Here is a 21,788-nt window from a genome sequence, read left to right on the forward strand (position 1 = left end):
GGATAGGAGTAAACCCGATTCTGTATTGAATAGGAGAGGAGAGAGAAGGAAGGGGAGAGACCAGCTGCTTACACCATCCATTATCCAAAAGAGCAAATTAAAAGACATTGAAAAATAAACACCTAAGGTTAAAAAAAGAGTAGACAATGATTTCCCATGGAGAGTTTGGAAAATGGCAAGGTCAATCCAAGATAGCTGAGGTGTTCAGACCACAATCTGTCTCCAGTGACTCTACAGAAATGCAATTTCTCTTGACCTCTTAGACAGACAATCCTAAAGTATTTAATGAGTGTCATTTTCCTCCTCTGGTACTCTCAGGCAGCTTGAGAGTGTCGTTTCAGAACTCCAAAAGACCAATAAAACTGCCCAGGCTTGACCAGAACTGAGATTCTTAGGCAGGGCTACACCATTAAGCTTCAATTAAGGAATGTGCTCAGGTAACCAACCCTGGTTTCAGATTTCCAGAAATAATTATTTGAGTTCTCAGGCCTAGTCTCTTCAAAAGCTACTAAAGAGCTTTATAAATACCTACTCATTATGGTCCCTCAATTCTATATAAATTTGACCAAGTATTTGAGAAAGCATGACTTTGCCATTAAGATACCCTGCAAACACAGATCTCTCCAAACACAGGCCAACTATTTGCTTTGTGTCTTATCCAAGGAAAAACTGCTGCCAACTGCTAATTGATTATTTTATTCTGCTTAAGTTCAAGTGTATGAATATATAGGGTCTTGGATAACTGAAGGCTGCGTAGGGTTAGAAAACAAGGCCTTTTCATTATCCTCATCCATCATCCACCTGAATTTATTTTCAGAAAATATATCCCCATTTTTGAGTTTCCAGAAATAAATTTTTTTCTAGGCATAATTTCTTTGAAAGCTTTTCATGAACTTTGTAAATTACCAACCTCTCAAGGAGGGTTTAAATCAGATTAAAGCAGAACGGAGAGAGGGAGCTGAGTTTGGTCTCAGCCAGGCTACCAGGTACTTTCTATCACACATAATGCAGGAAGCTGCAGAGAGCTCTGAACCAATGCCTGAGTGTACTGGCTGGGCCGCGGCTCAGGGCCTGACATGCACAAGCAGACAAAGTCTGACAGCTGAGATGCTCATACTTCCTCTATAGTATCCTGGACAAGGGTCACCAAGAGGCGATATTTCCCCTCTTAGAGAGCTTCCGACTCTGCTTCTTCTGTTCCTGACTACCTCAAGTGTTGGAAAAATTTCCCCCCTGGTTCTTCCCCATTGGGCAAAACTGTACCTTCTGGGGATATGCAGTTTGAATCTATTCTTTCTTTTACATGAAATCCTTCAAGTATGCAGTGCAGCGCTGTCTAACAGAACTTTCTGCAGGGATGGAAATCTGTGTGTTGTCCAATATGATAACTACTTGCCACATGTGGCTATTGAGCCCTTGAAATGTGCAGGTGTAACTGAAGAACTAATTTTAAAATTTCTATTTAATTACTTTAAATAGTCACGTGTGGTTCGCAGCTATCATACTGAACAGTGAAGACTGAGACATTTTTCATGAATCTCTTTACCAAAAATCTTCCCTTTTCCAGGTAAATAGCCCTTGTTTCTTCAACAGTTTCTCAACCAAAATGCCTTCCAGAACTTTCTCCCTGTAGTCAGTCCTCTCTGGATATGACCTGATTTGCCAAATTCCTACAATGTACTAAAGCAGAGAACTCCTGGTGAGGTCTGCCCCAAAAGACCATGGCCTCTTATCTGATTCTGCTCAGATATCTGATAATCCTCTCCTTGAACCTTACCTAGCCAGTACATTTTTGGCATATACTCAGCCCTCAATAACTATTGAGGGCTGAGTATATGAGCCCTCAGTAACTAGCCTTCTTGAAAGAAAATAACTGTTATCTGGGGGAGAATAAAATTTCTAGGTAAGCACCTCCCTTCAGAGATCACAAGTGACACTCAAAGTGAGAGAAAGTTAAATTATCTACCCTTGGCTTCTCACTGAGCCCTGGAGGGCACTCAGAAGGGGTTGCAGACATCATTCTATTCACTGAAATGTCTTATATATTATACAGCACATCAAATATCAGCAAATTGCAATTGCGATACTCTTTAGACAAATCATTAAATGGGTGTTGCATTTCTACAAAAAAAGATATGTATAAATTGAATTCGAGAAACAAATCATCTCAGAGATTCTTTATCACCTTTGTGGGTTGTTCTGCAAAGAGCCAGCAGATCCCTAAACATCTTAGCTTTGTGTTTCTCTTCTCCTTCCTCTAGATTGTATACATGATCCACACACAGTCCCCAGGAAGCATTAAGAGAGGGCTATTTTCAGGAATTGGGGTAAATACACTTACTTGCAAAGAACTTTCTCAAAGTGAATAATCACCCTTAATAGAGCTGAGAATTACTGAATCTATTGTGTTTATGAATCAAATTTCTAAAGTGGGGCACAACCTCAGCATTACCTTACTGGACAGAAAGAATTCATTACATAGCCACCTAACAGGGCTGACAGGGAGCCCCTCACCCCAAACCTTGGTGGGCTTCTGAACATGAGCGGTAAAGCTTTCTGAAAACAGATGGGGAGAACAGGGCTAAGAAAGAAGAGAGAACTGGGCTGACCATCTTCAACAAAGTGCCTAAAAACTCTTACCCATAGAATGCCTTTCATTTCTTCCAATAAGTAATCCTTTACCAAATTTTATGTATGCAAATCCTTTCTCTGTGGCTCAAGAAAAAAATAACTACACTTTCACATGTAGGCACAAACAAACTGAGGTCTCTTTGATCTCTCTTAAGCCTCTTATTAATCCTGAAAAGCCTTTAGGCACAGAGTTCAGCCCCTTTTTCTGTAAGGCCAAGTATTAATTTTAACATATTCGGTAAAAGCACAAAGGCCATTAAATATACCCACGTGCGCCAGAGCTCGTGAGGTATAATTAAATTTTAACAAGAACAATAAACTGCGTGAATTCAAGGGAAATGTTACTTTCTTAACACTTACCCTTTCAATAAAGGATAAGTCTTTTACCTAAACGATGATTATCTCTGGGTTAAGGTCTTGGAAGGCATCTACTGCAAGGTGCAAGAATGTCTTGCAGTCAGTTCTGGAGAAGGGTATATGAGAACCTGGGAGGAAGACAGAAGAGAAGCCAAATCCCCCTCTTGTTGGAAGACATCAGGGTCCAAAAGTGATGGAACATAAAAACAAAACCAGTGAGTGCCTGTGAAAAGCTCCCTGTAATAATAGTTTGAAACTTAAGAGAACTAGATCAAAGTGAATAGTTAGGAGGGAAAATGTGGATGGTCTTGATTAGTGCTTTTCACAGCCCCTTTATTTAGGGGTGGGGAAGGGGTGGAAAAGGCAGCAGGACAAGGCTTTGGGCCCCCCAAACTGGCCCTGACTTCAGCAAGAACAGCTCCTTGTAAAAATCTGATTTCTCTATTTGGCTTCCATGGAGGCTTTCATATTTTAAAAGATAAAGAAATTTTGCAAGCCCCTTAGCTAAATGTCCATCCCCCATACAACTTACAGGGAGGAGAGCAGGGTTTCACTTACAATGTAGAGGGCACGTTCGTACTCAGGGACACAGGTAATAGAACCGAACGATACTACTCCCATCTTTTTTTTTTTTTTTTTTCCTATTCCCATCTTTAATTACTTGTGTTGAAGTCTAATTTGTTTTTAAGAGATGGCACAGAAGTTGTGTAAACATTACTAAGAGTAAACATTAAGCCTGCCAGGAAATTACCTTAAATCCCAGAAGAACGCTGATGCATTTTGGCAGAGTCCAAGTAAAGTCATATGCAATTCTCATCTGTCAACACCATTCAATTTACTGTAGAGCAAAGGAGTTCTACCCCTTCATCCTTCCTTTCCAACAGCCCCTTTAGTCCTTCTCAAAAAGGACCCTAGACTACGGCCATACTGAACTGATCCCCATCATGAACTTGAAAAACATGTACCAGACACAGTACTTGTACAGTGAAAATAAAGATTAAAAAGATACACTGGCTGCCTTTGAGGAGTTGAGGTCTAATAGGAGAGACAGGCACATGAATTGCAGTACAGGAAGACAAAGAAAGGGATGAAGGTTCAAGGGCTGAATGGACAGCCAGGCAGACCAGCTGGCTGCTGAAGGCAGCAAGTGAAGCAATTAAGTGTATCCCGGGGAGGCAGAAAAAGCTTGACTCACTGTCTCTGCCTTAGGTCAGGACCCTCATCATTTCTTATCTAGACAGTTGTAATAACCTCCTAAATGGGTCTCCCTGCCTCTAAGCTTACTTCATCTACTCTATCCCGCTCTCTACCTGACCTGCTTAAAATTCTTCAATGACACAGCCAACTGCAGAGCCAACACCGCTTACAATGACTTACAGCGGTCTTCATTATCAAAATCCTGCCCATCTCTCTGGCTTCTTTTCTTCTAAACTCAAGGTCACATAAAAGTTCTTGGCGGTCCCCAAAGGCTCTGTGCTCTCAAATATATCAGGGCCTTTGCACAAGGTATTTCTTCTGTCCACAACATCTTCCTTATCTCAATCTGGCTAATTCCCATTTGTTCTCGGAGAATCAACTCCCCTACAAAGCTTCTCTGGACAGTCCCTAGACTAGGACAGTGCCCCATCCTCAGTGTTCCCAGAATACCACATACTTAGCCCTAGTAGAACATTTTCCACACTGCTTGCATTTGTCACTGTGTTTTATCTGCTTAATTCCCCAAACTCGGATTGTGAATTCCTTAAGGACAGTAAGTTCATTATCTTTGTACCACCAAAGGTCATGCAGCACCTGGTGCATAATAGAGACTCAGTGAATGTTTTGAGTTCAATAAAATATTGACCTAGAGGCTCATGACATAGAAGGGAAAAAAATCAGTAAAAGGAAAAGGAAAAACGTTAAATCTTTTTTTGTCACTTCTGGTTGGGGCACCAGAATGAAGTCACTTAACTGATCTGAAACAGGATTCTCACTTGACACTAATGATTAAGAGGGCACACGAGGTAGTGGGAAGTACAAAAACCTTACAATCAACCATAGCTTCAGTTGAATCCTTTGCCTTAGCACTTACTGGTTGTGTGACTTGGGTAAAGTTACATAGCCCCTTGATGCCTCAGTTTCCACATCTGAAAATGGGGATAATAACAGTCTGTATGTGATAGGGTTATTGAGAAGATTAAATGAGCCTGGAAAGCACTTTGAACAGTGTCTGCCACATACTCAGCAACTGATAAACACCAGATATTTTACTGTCATTGTTATGTTTGTGAGAATACTTTGTAAAGAGCTAAACAAATTCCTATCATCTTAACCATAAAATAGCATTTTCACGAAGTCTTTCCAAGTTTACAGTAAGGAAAGTCCCCAGAGGGCTATAATACAGCATAGCTGTATATCAAATGTGACTTCAGTTTTAAAGTGATGTTCTACTCAATTTCATTTGGAAATATTCTGTGTATCTTTTAAAACTCAGTAGATAGACTTTAAAGAAAAAAATCTGTATTTATAGCAGAAGGAATTGACCTAGCACTCAGGCTGGATTCTATCTTCTCTAGAACAAATGAAGGATTTCTTGACTGTCTGTCTACAGGGGGATCTGGCTAGAAAAAGGGAATGGCCCCGGGACCCATGAGCAAGCTAACTAGTGCTGGGAGACGGAGGAGAGTGTGTGTGTGTGTGTGTGTGTGTGTCTGCACACGCACGTGCATGCTCTAATGTTTTCTTAAAGGTTTCTCCAGGAAATGTCTGATCACATATTTACTTTTCTCAGTCTATGACAGCATGGATCGTAGAATAGATGTCTCTCATCCACAGCATTAGCTGAATTACAGTGCTTTTCTTCCAGTAAAGGCAAAGTACACACCTTAGACAACGGCTCTGGAGTTGTTTTTCTCTCAAAAAAGTAGCCTAGGTCTGAAAAAACAAAAACATAGCAGCCATTCTCCTGAACATTTCCAGGCTTCTAGAGGGTTAAATGAAAGGCAAGGAAAAGAAAATACATTGTGAGAAAAAAGAAAGATGGAGAAGAAAACAAGGGAAAAAAACCCCATGAAAACCAGAAGTGGCTGGAGCAACTCCTCATGGTTACAGCACACGTGCCTGGGGCGAGGCAAGAGAGGTACTTAGCTGTGCTGAGGCTCTCCTCTGCACCCAGTTAGGAAAGATAAGATGGAAATGGTAACATCACACCAGGTGGGCCTGGATGAGACTTTTGGAAGCACCTGCTTCTAGCATTTTGCAAACAGGGGTTGCAAAAGCAAGTCTTAAGTCTTCTCCAGAGACAATGAGGAAAGTTAAAGTCTGTTTTCAAAGGATGGTCTAAAGGCAAGGGGATGGTCTGAGTCAGTATTCAAAGTGTTCTGAGGGGGTATCATTTCGGACACAACGGAATATCTCCTAAACTACAGCTGCCTCCCTGCTACTGTTGAAATAACAAAACTCAAACAAGTCACAAGATCACCCAAACCATCAGGAGGAATGATGCCATGGTTTACACCACTAGTAAGCACACTTCTAATGAGGTCAGACTCGAGGTTTGGAATCTTATGTTGGCCTGTTACCTTTCTCCCCTTAAATGGGCACCAGGCCAGCTGTCCTGCAATGTGAGCCAGTAAACAGAAAGGTGGTCAAGCAAAACAGAGCCTTAGCGTCTGCAAAAATCTGTCCCTGCTACTTAAAAAACGATTCAAAGCCTGAGCCCCCAAGTGGTCAGTCATTAATGGGATCACAAATGGGGCTGTTTCCTGCTTAATACCATTCAAGAATTTAAGAGATTCATTAGCTTATGCCTCACCTTCCTCCTAACTACTCTCATTTTAGTTAAATGTATTTATACCTGTCTTCTTCTAAAAGGGAGCCACGGTGGTTTGATATCATTAATACTACAACAGACCAGCCTCCAAGGCTCACTGTAAAACCCAGAGACTGTAAGCTCACAGCTAGTTCCTTCCAGCCCTAAGCCTCTGGGATCCTCTGCATTGTAAAGACAGTAAAGGCTGAATTTTAGAACATGAGTCGGGCTAGAGAAAATCATAATTAATTGTGAGATGGTGACTTTTACTACCCTATAAAGCTGGATTAAATGTAGATGCTCTTAAGACAGCTTAAGAAATTTACGTTTCTCTCCACCACCCACTGTGACAACTTAACCAACCTTCTGGGACAGGAGGAAAAGGTAACTGGGCCACAAGGATCCAGATTCTTGAATCTTTGTTGGAATAATAGCAGCTAATATATTTTACACCTCAAGGCTTCCACAATCTCTTCTCTTATTTTAATACAGGGGAAACTGTCCACTAATAGACTTTTCCCCCTGTATATATCAAGAGGCTGTCTTTTTTCCTAAGAACCAATGAATCAACAGGAGCAAGTGACCCTTGGGTACTGTAGCTACTACTGGAATGTAAGCACAAGCAGGGAGGGGCAGAGGGTTCAGAGGCAGGGACTTGATGCCTTTAAACCCCCAGGTACACGCTGGTGGGGATTAAGAAATACATGTGGATTACAGGGTGTGAGAAAATCCTGGAAACTTCTGAAAAACAGGTTTTAAATTGGGTACAACATGAGCTCCCTCTTTAACAAACTCCTGCAAAGAAACACCCCTTTGAGTGCCCTAATTCCACTGACTGCAGGCTGGCTGTGGACACTGACCCAACATGCACCTACACAGTAAATCTAACATACGCGCAAACTTGACTTTGGATGCACCAGCTCTGGATTTCACATTTGCTCCATTAGCCAAAAACAGCATGAGGGCACAAGAGTACCTTGTTTTCTCCCTACCACGACCAGGCTCATCTACAGAACACATAGTGTCTTAATTATCTTGATAAGACACTAAATTATTCCTTGCAAATAATAATATTCTATAGCACTCCATCTTAATAAAACCCAAAACATAAAAAGTGTTGTCTAAAAAAACTGAACTCTTCATTTATAAACATGAAGAAGGTTTTTCTAGGTTGGCAGATGGACAAGGAACACAGATGGTGAGGGAATGAGCTAACAAATGGACAGGATGAAAAATACCTATTATATACCAGCCAAAGGTATGATACCTTTAATGAGGTGATGCTCCAGGGATGATGGGGGAATTCAAATTCAACTAATATTTACTGAGTGGCTATACTTCCTTTAATCATGACATTTATTAGTCATAATCACCCTTGTGTGGTGTCACTATTTTCAGATTCAGGTGACAAAATAGCTGGAGTTTAAGTAAGGCGGGCTGAAAAACGCCTCAGTGATGATGGGGTTGACAACCCTGATAGACTGCAAGAACTCTAAGGAGTTGCTGTTTTCCAGCTGGGGATGGGTGCCCCGCCACCCACATTCCCTCATACATCTAGTAACAAGCCAACAAGCCAGAGTTAAGGGGAAAGTAGTTTTTCCTCTAAAACGTCTTAAGTGAAACAAATACAGAATGCGCCTACAAAATATTCAAAATCATCCAACATGGACCCATCACAAGACCTGCAGAAGGTTGGGAGAGCACTCTGCACAGAAGTGAGAAAAAGGGATGTTATTACATTGACTGTGTGCTGTATAGCTCTGCTCCTTCTCAGGTTGAATTAATGAGCTTTCAAGAAACGCAGGAGTGGCATTTCTAGACCACTGGACAATTACGATGGACCATTAATGGTGTTAACAGTGCTCAGGGCTCCATGAGGCAGAGCACCCACCTTCAGCAAATGGACCCCCTGGAGCAACCCGCTGTATCATTCATTAGCAAACCAACCACTAATACGCTTACCTCTTTAGAAGGTGGAAGGATCAAGCAGACCATGTGACAAACGTTTACGCTCCCCCTAGTCTTGCCGAATGCCGATCTTTCCATTTTGTAACTCTACTCTGGTATCTATTCTCAGCAGGTTTTTGGGTTAGAATTCTTTTGTCTCCACAATAAAATCTCCCAGCACCTGACATACTGGGGATGAACTGCACTTAAATGAACATTATTTGGCCCCTATGTGTTCTTATATCTTGGTCCACACTAATGTAGGCCTGGGGAGGCCAAGGCTAATTAAAAATAACCAAATGGAGGACCTTCAAGATGGCAGAGGAGTAAGACGTGGAGATCACCTTCCTCCCCACAAATACATCAGAAATACATCTACATGTGGAACAACTCCCACAGAACACCTACTGAACGCTGGCAGAAGACCTCAGACCTCCCAAAAGACAAGAAACTCCCCATGTACCTGGATAGGGAAAAGGAAAAAAGAAAAAACAGAGACAAAAGAATAGGGACGGGACCTGCACCTCTGGAAGGGAGCTGTGAAGGAGGAAAAGTTTCCACACACTAGGAAGCCCCTTAGCTGGCGGAGATGGGGGGTGGCAGGGGGGAAGCTTCAGAGCCACGGAGGAGAGTACAGCAACGGGATGCAGAGGACAAAGCGGAGAAATTCCCGCACAGAGGATCGGTGCCGACCAGCACTCACCAGCCCGAGAGGCTTGTCTGCTCACCCGCCGGGGCGGGTGGGGGCTGGGAGCTGAGGCTCGGACTTCGGGGGTCGGATCCCAGGGAGAGGACTGGGGTTGGCTGCGTGAACACAGCCTGAAGTGGGCTAGGGTGCCACAGCTAGCCGGGAGGGAGTCCAGGGAAAAGCCTGGACCTGCCTCAGAGGCAAGAGACCATTGTTTCAGGGTGCGTGAGGAGAGGGGATTCAGAGCACCGCCTAAACGAGCTCCAGAGACAGGCACGAGCCGCGGCTATCAACGCGGACACCAGAGACGGGCATGAGATGCTAAGGCTGCTGCTGCAGCACCAAGAAGCCTGTGTGCAAGCACAGGTCACTCTCCATACCTCCCCTGCAGGAAGCCTGTGCAGCCCGCCACTGCCAGGGTCCCGTGATCCAGGGACAACTTCCCCAGGAGAACACACGGCGTGCCTCAGGCTGGTGCAGCGTCACGCCGGCCTCTGCCGCCACAGGCTCACCCCGCATTCCGTACCCCTCCCTCCCCCTGGACTGAGTGAGCCAGAGCCCCATAATCAGCTGCTCCTTTGACCCCGTCCTGTCTGGGCAGCGAACAGACGCCAAAGGTTGACCTGCATGCAACGGCGGGGCCAAATCCAAAGCTGAACCCTGGGAGCTGTGCGAACAAAGAAGAGAAAGGGAAATTTCTCCGTGTAGCCTCAGGAGCAGTGGATTAAATCCCCACAATCAACTTGATGTACACTGCATCTGTGGAATACCTGAATAGACAGCGAATCATGCCAAAATTGAGGTGGTGGACTTTGGGAGCAACTGTAGACTTGGGGATTGCTGTATGTGACCGATTAGTTTCTGATTTTTATGTTTATCTTAGTACAGTTTTTAGTGCTTGTTATCATTGGTGGATTTGTTTATTGGTTTGGTTGCTCTCCTTTTTTTAAATTACTTTCTTATTTTTTATTTTAATAATATTAAAAAAAATTTTATTTTAATGATTTTATTTTATTTTATTTTATATATTTCTTTTTTCATCTCCCTTTTCTTCTGAGCCATGTGGCTGACAGGGTCTTGGTGCTCCAGCCGGGTGTCAGGCCTGAGCCTCTGAGGTGGGAGAGCCGAGTTCAGGACGTTGGACCAGCAGAGACCTCCTAGCCCCATGTAATATCAATTGGCAAGAGCTCTCCCAGAGATCTCTGTCTCAATGCTAAGACCCAGCTCCACTCAACGACCAGTAAGCGCCAGTGCTGGACACACCATGCCAAACAACTAGCAAGACAGGAACACAACCCCACCCAGGAGCAGAGAGGCTGCCTAAAATCATAATAAGTTCACAGACACCCCAAAACACACCAGAGGACACAGTCCTACCCACCAGAAAGACAAGATCCAGCCTCATCCATCAGAAAACAGGCAACAATCCCCTCCACAAGGAAGCCCACACAACCCACTGAACCAACCTTAGCCACTGGGGTCAGACACCAAAAACAACAGGAACTACGAACATGCAGCCTGCAAAAAGGAGACCCCAAATGCAGCAAGTTAAGCAAAATGAGAGGACAGAGAAATACGCAGCAGATGAAGGATCAAAGTAAAAATCCACCAGACAAAACAAATGAAGAGGAAATAGGCAGTCTACCTGAAAAAGAATTCAGAGTAATGATAGTAAAGATGATCCAAAATCTTGGAAATAGAATGGAGAAAATAAAAGAAACATTTAAAAAGGACATAGAAGAACTAAAGTGTAAACAAACAATGATGAACAACACAATAAATGAAATTTAAAATTCTCTAGAAGGAATCAATAGCAAAATAACTGAGGAAGAAGAATGGATAAGTGACCTGGAAAATAAAATAGTGGAAATAACTACCACAGAGCAGAATAAATAAAAAAGAATGAAAAGAATTGAGGACAGTCTCAGAGACCTCTGGGACAAAACCAAAATTCGAATTATAGGGGTCCAAGAAGAAGAAGAAAAAAAGAAAGGGACTGAGAAAAGATTTGAAGAGATTATAGTTGAAAACTTCCCTAATATGGGAAAGGAAATAGTCAATCAAGTTCAGGAAGCACAGAGTCCCATAAAGCATAAATCCAAGGAGAAACACACCAAGACACATATTAATCAAACTATCAAAAATTAAACACAAAGAAAAAATATTAAAAGCAGCAAGGGAAGAGCAACAAATAACATACAAGGGAATCCCCATAAGGTTAACAGCTGATCTTTCAGCAGAAACTCTGCCACCCAGAAGCGAGTGGCAGGACATATTTAAAGTGATGAAAGGGAAAAATCTACAACCAAGATTACTCTACCCAGCAAGGATCTCATTCAGATTCGATGGGGAAATTAAATCCTTTACAGACAAACAAAAGTTAAGAGATTCAGCAACACCCAACCAGCTTTACAACAAATACTAACAGAACTCTCTAGGCAGGAAACACAAGATAAGGAAAAGACCTACAATAACAAACCCAAATCAATTAAAAAAATGGTAATAGGAACATACATATTGATAACTACCTTAAATGTAAATGGATTAAATGCTCCAACCAAAAGACACAGACTGGCTGAATGGATACAAAAACAAGACCCATATATATGCTGTCTACAAGAGACACACTTCAGACCTAGGCACACATACAGACTGAAAGTGAGGGGTTGGAAAAAGATATTCCATGCAAATGGATATCAAAAGAAAGCTGGAGTCGCAATTCTCATAACAGACAAAATAGACTTTAAAATAAAGACTATTACAAGCGACAAAGAAGGACACTACATAATGATCAAGGGATCAATCCAAGAAGAAGATATAACAATTGTAAATATTTATGCACCCAACATAGGACCACCTCAATACATAAGGCAAATGCTAACAGCCATAAAAGGGGAAATCAACAGTAACACAATAATAGTAGGGGACTTTAACGCCCCACTTTCACCAACGGACAGACCATCCAAAAAAATAAATAAATAAGGAAACACAAGCTTTAAATGACACACTCAACAAGATGGACTTAATTGATATTTATAGGACATTGCATACAAAAACAACAGAATACACTTTCTTCTCAAGTGCTCATGGAACATTCTCCAGGATAGATCATATTTGGTTCACAAATCAAGTCTTGGTAAATTTAAGAAAATTGAAATAGTATCAAGTATCTTTTCTGACCACAACGCTATGAGACTAGATATCAATTACCGGAAAAAATCTGTAAAAAATACAAATACATGGAGGCTAAACAATACACTACTTAATAACCAAGAGATCACTTAAGAAATCAAAGAGGAAATCAAAAAATACCTAGAAACAAAAGACAATGAAAACATGACAGCCCAAAACCTATGGGATGCAGCAAGAGCAGTTCTAGGAGGGAAGTTTATACCAATACAATCCTACCTCAAGAAACAAGAAAAATCTCAAATAAACAACCTAACCATACACCTAAAGCAATTAGAGAAAGAAGAACAAAAAACCCCAAAGTTAGCAGAAGGAAAGAAATCATAAAGATCAGATCAGAAATAAATGAAAAAGAAATGAAGGAAACAATAGTAAAGATCAAGAAAACTAAAAGCTGGTTCTTTGAGAAGATAAACAAAATAGATAAACCATTAGCCAGACTCATCATGAAAAAAAGGGAAGAGACTCAAGTCAACAGAATTAGAAATGAAAAAGGAGAAGTAACAACTGACCCTGCAGAAATACAAAGGATCATGGGAGATTACTACAAGCAACTATATGCCAATAAAATGGACAAGCTGGAAGAAATGGACAAATTCTTAGAAAAGTACGACCTTACGAGACTAAACCAGGAAGAAATAGAAAATATAAACAGACCAATCACAAGCACTGAAATTGAGACTGTGATTAAAAATCTTCCAACAAACAAAAGTCCAGGACCAGATGGCTTCACAGGTGAATTCTATGATACATTTAGAGAAGAGCTAACACCTATCCTTCTCAAACTCTTCCAAAATATAGCAGAGGGAGGAACAATCCCAAACTCATTCTATGAGGTTACCATCACCCTGATACCAAAACCAGACAAAGATGTCACAAAAAAAGAAAACTACAGGCCAATATCACTGATGAACATAGATGCAAAAATCCTCAACAAAATACTAGGCAGCAGAATCCAACAGCACATTAAAAGGATCACACACCATGATCAAGCGGGGTTTAACCCAGGAATGCAAGGATTCTTCAATATATGCAAATCAATCAATGTGATAAACCATATTAACAAATTGAAGGATAAAAATATGATAATCTCAATAGATGCAGAAAAAGCTTTTGACAAAATTCAACACCCATTTATGATAAAAACCCTCCAGAAAGTAGGCATAGAGGGAACTTACCTCAACATAATAAAGGCCATATATGACAAACCCACAGCCAACATCATTCTCAATGGTGAAAAATTGAAACCATTTCCACTAAGATCAGGAACAAGACAAGGTTGCCCACTCTCACCACTATTATTCAACATAGTTTTGTAAGTTTTAGCCACAGCAATCAGAGAAGAAAAAGAAATAAAAGGAATCCAAATCGGAAAAGAAGAAGTAAAACTGTCACGGTTTGCAGATGACATGATACTCAACATAGAGAATCCTAAAGAGGCTACCAAAAAACTACTAGAGCTAATCAATGAATTTCGTAAAGTAGCAGGATACAAAATTAATGCACAGAAATCTCTTGCATTCCTATACAGTAATGATGAAAAATCTGAAAGAGAAATTAAGGAAACAGTTCAATTTACCACTGCAAGAAAAAGAATAAAATACCTAGTCATAAACCTAGGGAGACAAAAAACCCGTGTGCAGAAAACTATAAGACACTGATGAAAGAAATTAAAGAGGATACAAACAGATGGGGAGATATACCATGTTCTTGGATTGGAAGAATCAACATTGTGAAAATGACTCTACTATCCAAAGCAATCTACAGATTCAATGCAATCCCTATCAAACTACCAATGGCATTTTTCACAGAACTAGAACAAAAAATCGCACAATTCGTATGGAAACAGAAAAGACCCTGAATAGCCAGAGCAATCTTGAGAAAGAAAAATGGAGCTGGAGGAATCAGGTTCTGTGACTTCAGACTATACTACAAAGCTACAATAATCAAGACAGTATGGTAGTGGCACAAAAACAGAAATAGAGATCAATGGAACAGGATAGAGCACCCAGAGATAAACCCATGCACATATGGTCACCTTATCTTTGATAAAGGAGGCAAGAATATACAGTGGAGAAAAGACAGCCTCTTCAATAAGTGGTGCTGGGAAAACTGGACAGCTACATGTAAAAGAACGAAATTAGAACACTCCCTAACAACATACACAAAAATAAACTCAAAATGCATTAAAGACCTAAATGTAAGACGAGACACTATCAAACTCTTAGAGGAAAACATAGGCAGAACACTCTATGACATAAATTACAGCAAGATCCTTTTTGACCCACTTCCTAGAGTAATGGAAATAAAAACAAAAATAAACAAATGGGACCTAATGAAACTTCAAAGCTTTTGCACAGCAAAGGTAACCATAGACAAGACCAAAAGATAACCCTCAGAATGGGAGAAAATATTGGCAAATGAAGCAACTGACAAAGGATTAATCTCCAAAATTTACAAGCAGCTCATGCACCTGAATATCAAAAAAACAAACAACCCAATCCAAAAATGGGCAGAAGACCTAAATAGACATTTCTCCAAAGAATATATACAGATTGCCAACAGACACATGAAAGAATGCTCAACATCATTAATCATTAGAGAAATGCAAATCAAAACTACAATGAGATATCATCTCACACCGGTCAGAATGGCCATCATCAAAAAATCTAGAAACAATAAATGCCGGAGAGGGTGTGGAGAAAAGGGAACACTCTTGCACTGTTGGTGGGAATGTAAATTGATAGAGCCACTATGGAGAACAGTATGGAGGTTCCTTAAAAAACAAAAAATAGAACTACCATACGACCCAGCAATCCCACTACTGGGCATATACCCTGAGAAAACCATAATTCAAAAAGAGTCATGTACCAAAATGTTCATTGCAGCTCTATTTACAATAGCCAGGACATGGAAGCAACCTAAGTGTCCATCATCGGATGAATGGATAAAGAAGATGTGGCACATATACACAATGGAATATTACTCAGCCATAAAAAGAAACAAAATGGAGTTATTTGTAGTGAGGCGGATGGAGTTTGAGTCTGTCATACAGAGTGAAGTAAGTCAGAGAGAGAAAAACAAATACCATATGCTAACACATATATATGGAATCTAACAAAAAAAATGGTTCTGAAGAACCTAGGGGCAGGACAGGAATAAAGACGCAGATGTAGAGAATGGACTTGAGGACACGGGGAGGGGGAAGGGTAAGCTGGGACGAAGTGAGAGAGTGGTATTGACATATATACACTACCAGATGTAAAGCAGATAGCTAGTAGTAAGCAGCTGCATAGCACAGAGAGATCAGCTCCGTGCTTTGTGACCATCTAGAAGGGGTGGGAGGCAGATGCAAGAGGGAGGGGATATGGGGATATATGTATACGTATAGCTGATTCACTTTGTTATACAGCAGAAACAAATACAACATTGTAAAGCAATTAACTCCAATAAAGATGTTAAAAAAAGAAAAAAAGGGAACAAAGAAATAAATAACCAAATGACTGACAGTATTTACCAGAGAGTCACAGGATCACGTTCATTTAATGCATGTTTGTGTATGAAACATTAATATCCATTAACATATATTAATATTACTAATATATCATATACCATTAATAATTATTTATAATTATATTAATATATAATATATTGTTAATGTGTTATATATTCTTACTATATTATATAATTAATATATATTAATATTAACATTTACTCTATTAATATTCACATTTATTGTCAGGGATGAAAGGCAGCTGTTTACTGTCTGTAATCATATTTTGTTCTAGAAGCATATCTACCACAGTGTAGCTATTTCATCCCCTTTGAAAGCGCAGACATACTAAGGAGGCAACTTGCTTCGCATCTCTACCTTGCATACATTTCTCCTTCAGAAACCGTCAGCTGCCTTGTCCAGGTGAATAGCAACCGACTCTGAGTAAGTAAGAAGTAATATGATCCATTTGGCTTACTGTCAGTATATCATCTAGATAATTGTTTTCCCAACAGGAGATGATTTAATGATGAGATCACAAAGAAGGACTTCTGCTAAACCTGTTTTTATCAATCCCCATCAGCAGCATCAGATGCCTTTAGGGATTTCTATCAAACCAAGTTGCAATTTCCTTTTGGCTTTAGCTGGCTTTTGTTCAAATCAACCTGCTGGGGCCAGGGAAAATAACACTTTGATAATTAAGTGATACTGTATGTGAAAGTTCCTAACACTGTGTCTGGTGTAAAATCGACATTGAAATATATGTTTCCTCCTTTCTTCCATCTCTCACCTTGCAGGTAGATTGTTGTTTTATTTATTTTGCTAATGCAGGAAAATGGATGGGAATGAGAAGACTTCCAAAGCATTTGTGTGGGCTAGCAAATATAGGCATTTGTTACATGGAGAACAAGTTTAGCAGTCATTGGAGTTACCATCATGGCTTTTCCAAACTACATCCCTACCTGTTTGATTCAATTCAGCAAACATCTATAAGCACTTATACATGCCAGAACTGTGCTAGGGGTATAAGGATGAACAAGCATGGCCTCTGCCCCATGTGCTGACAAAACCACAGGAAGGCAACTTCCACATGCACATTTGGAGAGATGCAGGGAACAAAAATGAGTGAATGCCTACTCTCTGGGACAAGAGTTTAATTAATATAATCAAAGCATAATGAGACTAATTGTAGCATGCAAATATTGCCAGTTAACCCACAAATCTCCAATATTCCCACAAATTTAAAAATTACAGCCTTTTCCACAATTGCAGGAAGGCAAAGGCAGTGTCAACAAGAAAGGCAAGTTCTTTCCATATTTTTTGTGGGACGTCAAAAGACATCCCTGCCCCTTGAAATCTGCCTATGAGACAGGTACTAGATTTCAAAGCAAGGTGACAAAATCTCATCATTTATGTGCAGAGTAACACCCAATCCAAAAGTTAAAATGGCCTGTTGTTCAATGTCATGGCTAAAGAGCAAAATTCGGGCAACAGTGAAGAAGCACAATGAATGCCTCCATTCATTAGGGTCAAGTTACTCAGTTACTCTCACTGCAAATCATAATCACTGGTTAGAAGTTTCATTATGATCACTAGTGCCTATTAGGAAATTATACTATACTTAAATTTAAATTTCTTCTTCTAACATCTCCTACAGGGACCTAACTTAGGTCAAGTGTTCATGCAATAGTTCTTGTAATACATGAACCTACCACTCCTTTTCCCATTTTTTAGAAAATTTCTGCCATCTTCCCGGTGGTCAAGATGACCAGGAACAAAGGTAGGTAGAACATAGCCAGTCCCCAAACTCTAGGTTACAGGTCATGGTTGAAGGCATGGAAGGCAACTATCCTTGAAGATGAACAAGAGTTCTAATCTCTGGATAATAACCTGAAGGACGTTAAAAGTTGATAATGTCCACCTATGTGGTTAAGAACTGTTGAGTCAGGAATGCCACAGTTATAGGTTCTTGGAAGGTAGAGGTCATATCTTATGACTCTTAATACCTTCTAATCAGGCTTAGCAAGGTACCTTACAGATAGTAGACATTCCATAAATATTTGTTGAATTTCATTACTCAATACATGATTTCTCCTGCCTATCATTTTACACCTAGAAGATGATATGACATAAAGAAGTTGGGACATGAACAATACAAATCTTCTAAGGCTCAAGTCTCATTGGCTGGTTGGTCACACGCCTGCTTTCTCCTGACCCTTGTCTTAATGAATTCAATTCAACACGATAAGCATTTAAGTTGGGTTCTGTCAAGATTCAACAGTCCATATTAACCACCCGTTAGTGCAAGAGTGAGTGATCGTTAGTGCTGAGAGTGATCTTCAGCATCCCAATGTATTAATCAGCTCTGGCCGCCAAAACAAATGCCAAAGAGTGGGTGGCTTAAATAACAGAATTTTATTTTCTCATAGTTCTGGAGGTTGGATAGTCCAAGATCAAGGTCCAGCAAAGTTCAGTTTCTGGTGAGGGCTCTCTTTCTGGCTTGCAGATGGTCACCTTCTTGCTGTGTGCTCACGTGGCGTTTCCTCAGTGCATACATGTGAAGAAAGATAATGATCTCTTGTCCTCTTTTTATAAAACCACCAATTCTATCAGATTAGGACCCCATCCTTATGACCTCATATAACTCTATCTCCTAAGAGTCCTATCTACAAATATGGTCACATTGGGGGATAAGGTTTCAGCATATGAATTTTGGGGGTACACAATTCAGTCCATATCATTCCACCTCTGGTTCTGCAAAATTCATGTTCTTCCTGTGTGCAAAATACATTAATTCCATCCCAACAGCCCCAAAAGTCTTAACTCATTCCAGCATCAACTCTAAAGTCTAAAAGTCCAAAGTCTCATCAAAATATCATCTAAATCAGATATGAGTGGGAGCTGAGATACAATTCATCCTGAGGAAAAATTTCTTTCCAGCTCTGAACCTATGCAACCAGACAAGGTATGTGCTTCCCAAACACAGTTGTGGGATGGGCATAGGACAGACATTCCCATTCCAAAAGGAAGAAATCAGAAAAAAGAAAGGGGTGACGGGTCCCAAGCAAGTCCAAAACCTAGTAAGGCAAATTCCATGAGCTGTTGAGGCCCAAAAATAATCGTCTTTGGTTTGATACTCTGCCCTTCAGGCCCACTGGGGTGGCAGCATCAGCCTCGCAGCTCTAGATGGGGGTTCGACTCCTGAGGATCTGCTAAGCCAGGTCCTGCCCCCAAGTTTCTGGGAGGCCCTGCCCCCATGGTTCTGCAGAATATCCCACCCCCAATGCTTTAGGCAGAAGCCATCTGGCCTGGTGAAACTGAGGTGGTGGTCCTGGTGACCTCTGAAATGCCTTCAGGGTCATTTTTCTTCTTCTTGAAGGACAGCACACATTCACAGCCAAATAGCTCTATCATCCTGTCAGCTCTATCATCCTGTCTTCAAATTCAAGAAATCCAACAGCCTTCCTTCATTTTGCCCCATATCTGTCCCCTTTGGTTCAAACTGGTGGTGTTTCTGCTCGTATAATCCCCAAAACTCTTTACTGAGTAACAGTCCAGCCATACTCTTTATTTTCTCTTCAAATTCTTGCTCGTGTTTTGCAATGTGGATAGGCTGAGAATTTTCTAAATCTTCAACTTACGGCTCCTTTATTCTTAACAATTCCTTCCTAAATTCATCTCTCTGCTTTTGCATTTTACTATAAGCAGTCAGGAAGAATAAAACACTTCAATATTTTGCTTGGAAATCTCCTCAGCCAAATATCCAGTTTCATTGCCTGCAATTTCTATCTTCCACAAAACACTAGAACACAGTTAAGTTTTTGCCATTTTATGACAAGGAATGCCTTTCCTCCAGTTTCCAATAATAATAATAATAAATCCTCCCTGGGAGTATTCTCTGTACTGGGGAAGGAAGCTGAACACACGTGAGAAGGAGGAAAGCAAAGCATTCATGCACAGGCCCATCCAAGGAAGAAGGGCTTTCAGAAAAGGAAGAAGACAAAAAGTCAAGGAAGACATCAGCAGCAAAGGGGTAAAGCAAGCCATGTATTTTTTACCTAAAAGCATTTGCAGCAGGATTGAATGCAGAAAAGAGATGAACTGCTGAATTGAAAGTGCGCTCCAAAGATGGGCAGGCATATCACCCCTCGTACAGCTCTGCAGGTTCGGCCTGGGCAAAGCAGGGACTCCGGAGGGACTTTGGGGCACCAGCTCAGGTCTGACGCAGCAGCCCCAACAGCAAACCAAGAGTCAGAACAAGGCCACTCTAATATCAGTGACTTGCAATGAGTCAAAACCACAATAACAGCCTTTCATGGGAGGAAAGGGAAAATGGGCTCTGCTTGTCAGCATCCAGGAGCAGAGCAAAAGCCCACTTTCTAAAGCTTGTTCCAGATGCCCCTTCCATCTCTTGAGAGCCCACTGGCCTCCAATAGCCACGTTCAGTGTCTCCTTTCACGCCCAAAGAGGTCATTTCAGATCCAGGGAGTGAGAGGCAGCTCTCCGCCTTCTAATGCCTATCAAGTCGGCCTTCTTGCTCACCTACAGGGCTATTCAAAGTCAGTCTTCCTGGTTCGTGGATTCTCATAAGACAAAGCCATGTGCTGCCTGCTCTAGGACACAGAGAAGGGAGTCAACGCAGGCCTCTCTCCGGTCACGGCGCTGCCGGCCTTTGGGCATCTGTGACTCTTGAGCCGAAGGAGCTCCCTGTTACCAGAGGCTATGTTGTTTCCTCCTTCTAAGTGTTCACAGTCTGATGTGTCCAGGTATCTCATTTGGTACTTTCTCTAATCCTGAGCTAAGACATAACTACAACAGCTAAAAGAATCTGTTTCCATCAGCCCATCAATGAGGCAAGAAAGCTACGCTCTCTAAATAAAAGTCACCGGCACTGTAAAGTGAAGTGAGCACTGGATTTTGAGAGTCAGGAACTAGATTAGCATCCTAGCTTTTCCATTTACTAGGTGGGTGACTTTGAGAAGTCACATTACCTCTCTGACCTTCAGTGGCATCAACCGGGGATTACAAGACCCACTCCAAAATCAATAACTATTTACTGAGTGCCCGCTACTGTGTGTCAGAAGTTGTGCTAAATGCTAAGGATGTTCTGGTGAACAAATCAGCCTTGGCCTTTGCCCTCACATAGCTTAAAGTCTAGTGGGGGAGAAAGAAACAATCAGTAAACAAACAAATATGTAATTACAAATTAGATGTGTTCAGAAGGGTTAAAAAAAACAGTGTGTTAGAAAGCAAGATGGGGTAGGGGATGGACTTTCTTCCAGCCAGAGAGTGGGAAGAAAAAGCATCTCTGAGGGGAGGGATGAGGGATGAGGAAAAGCCAGCTAAGCAACAGTGGAGAAGGGGAGTTCCAGGCCAAAGGAACGTCACTGGCAATGGCTCAGAGGGAAGGAAGGGCTTGGCATGTTCAAGAGCTCAGAAAAGCTCAGGTGTTTGGAGCTGGGAGCTTGGGAACAAGGAAAGACTGTGAGGCAGAAGGCTGGGGAGGTGGCTGGCTGAGCGAGGTAACTCCTGGAAGACCCAATGTTGCACTGAGCACAGAGTAGGCTCTCAATTAATATGGGCTACAGTGTTCACTACAGCACTATTTACAATAGCCAAGACATGGAAGCAACCTAAATGTCCATCGACAGATGAATGGATAAAGAAGATGTGGTACGTATACACAATGGAAG

The 21,788-nt window shown here is 41.2% G+C and overlaps 1 protein-coding gene across 4 annotated transcripts in view; it reads right to left on the bottom strand.

Annotated features, from left to right (window-relative positions):
- The window catches only part of KCNH1 (potassium voltage-gated channel subfamily H member 1), a 417,868-nt gene that overhangs the window by 153,772 nt on the left and 242,308 nt on the right, over positions 1-21,788 (bottom strand). The window lies entirely within an intron of this gene.

Source organism: Balaenoptera physalus (assembly GCF_965194825.1).
Source record: "Balaenoptera physalus genome assembly, chromosome: 1".
NCBI lineage: Eukaryota > Metazoa > Chordata > Mammalia > Artiodactyla > Balaenopteridae > Balaenoptera > Balaenoptera physalus.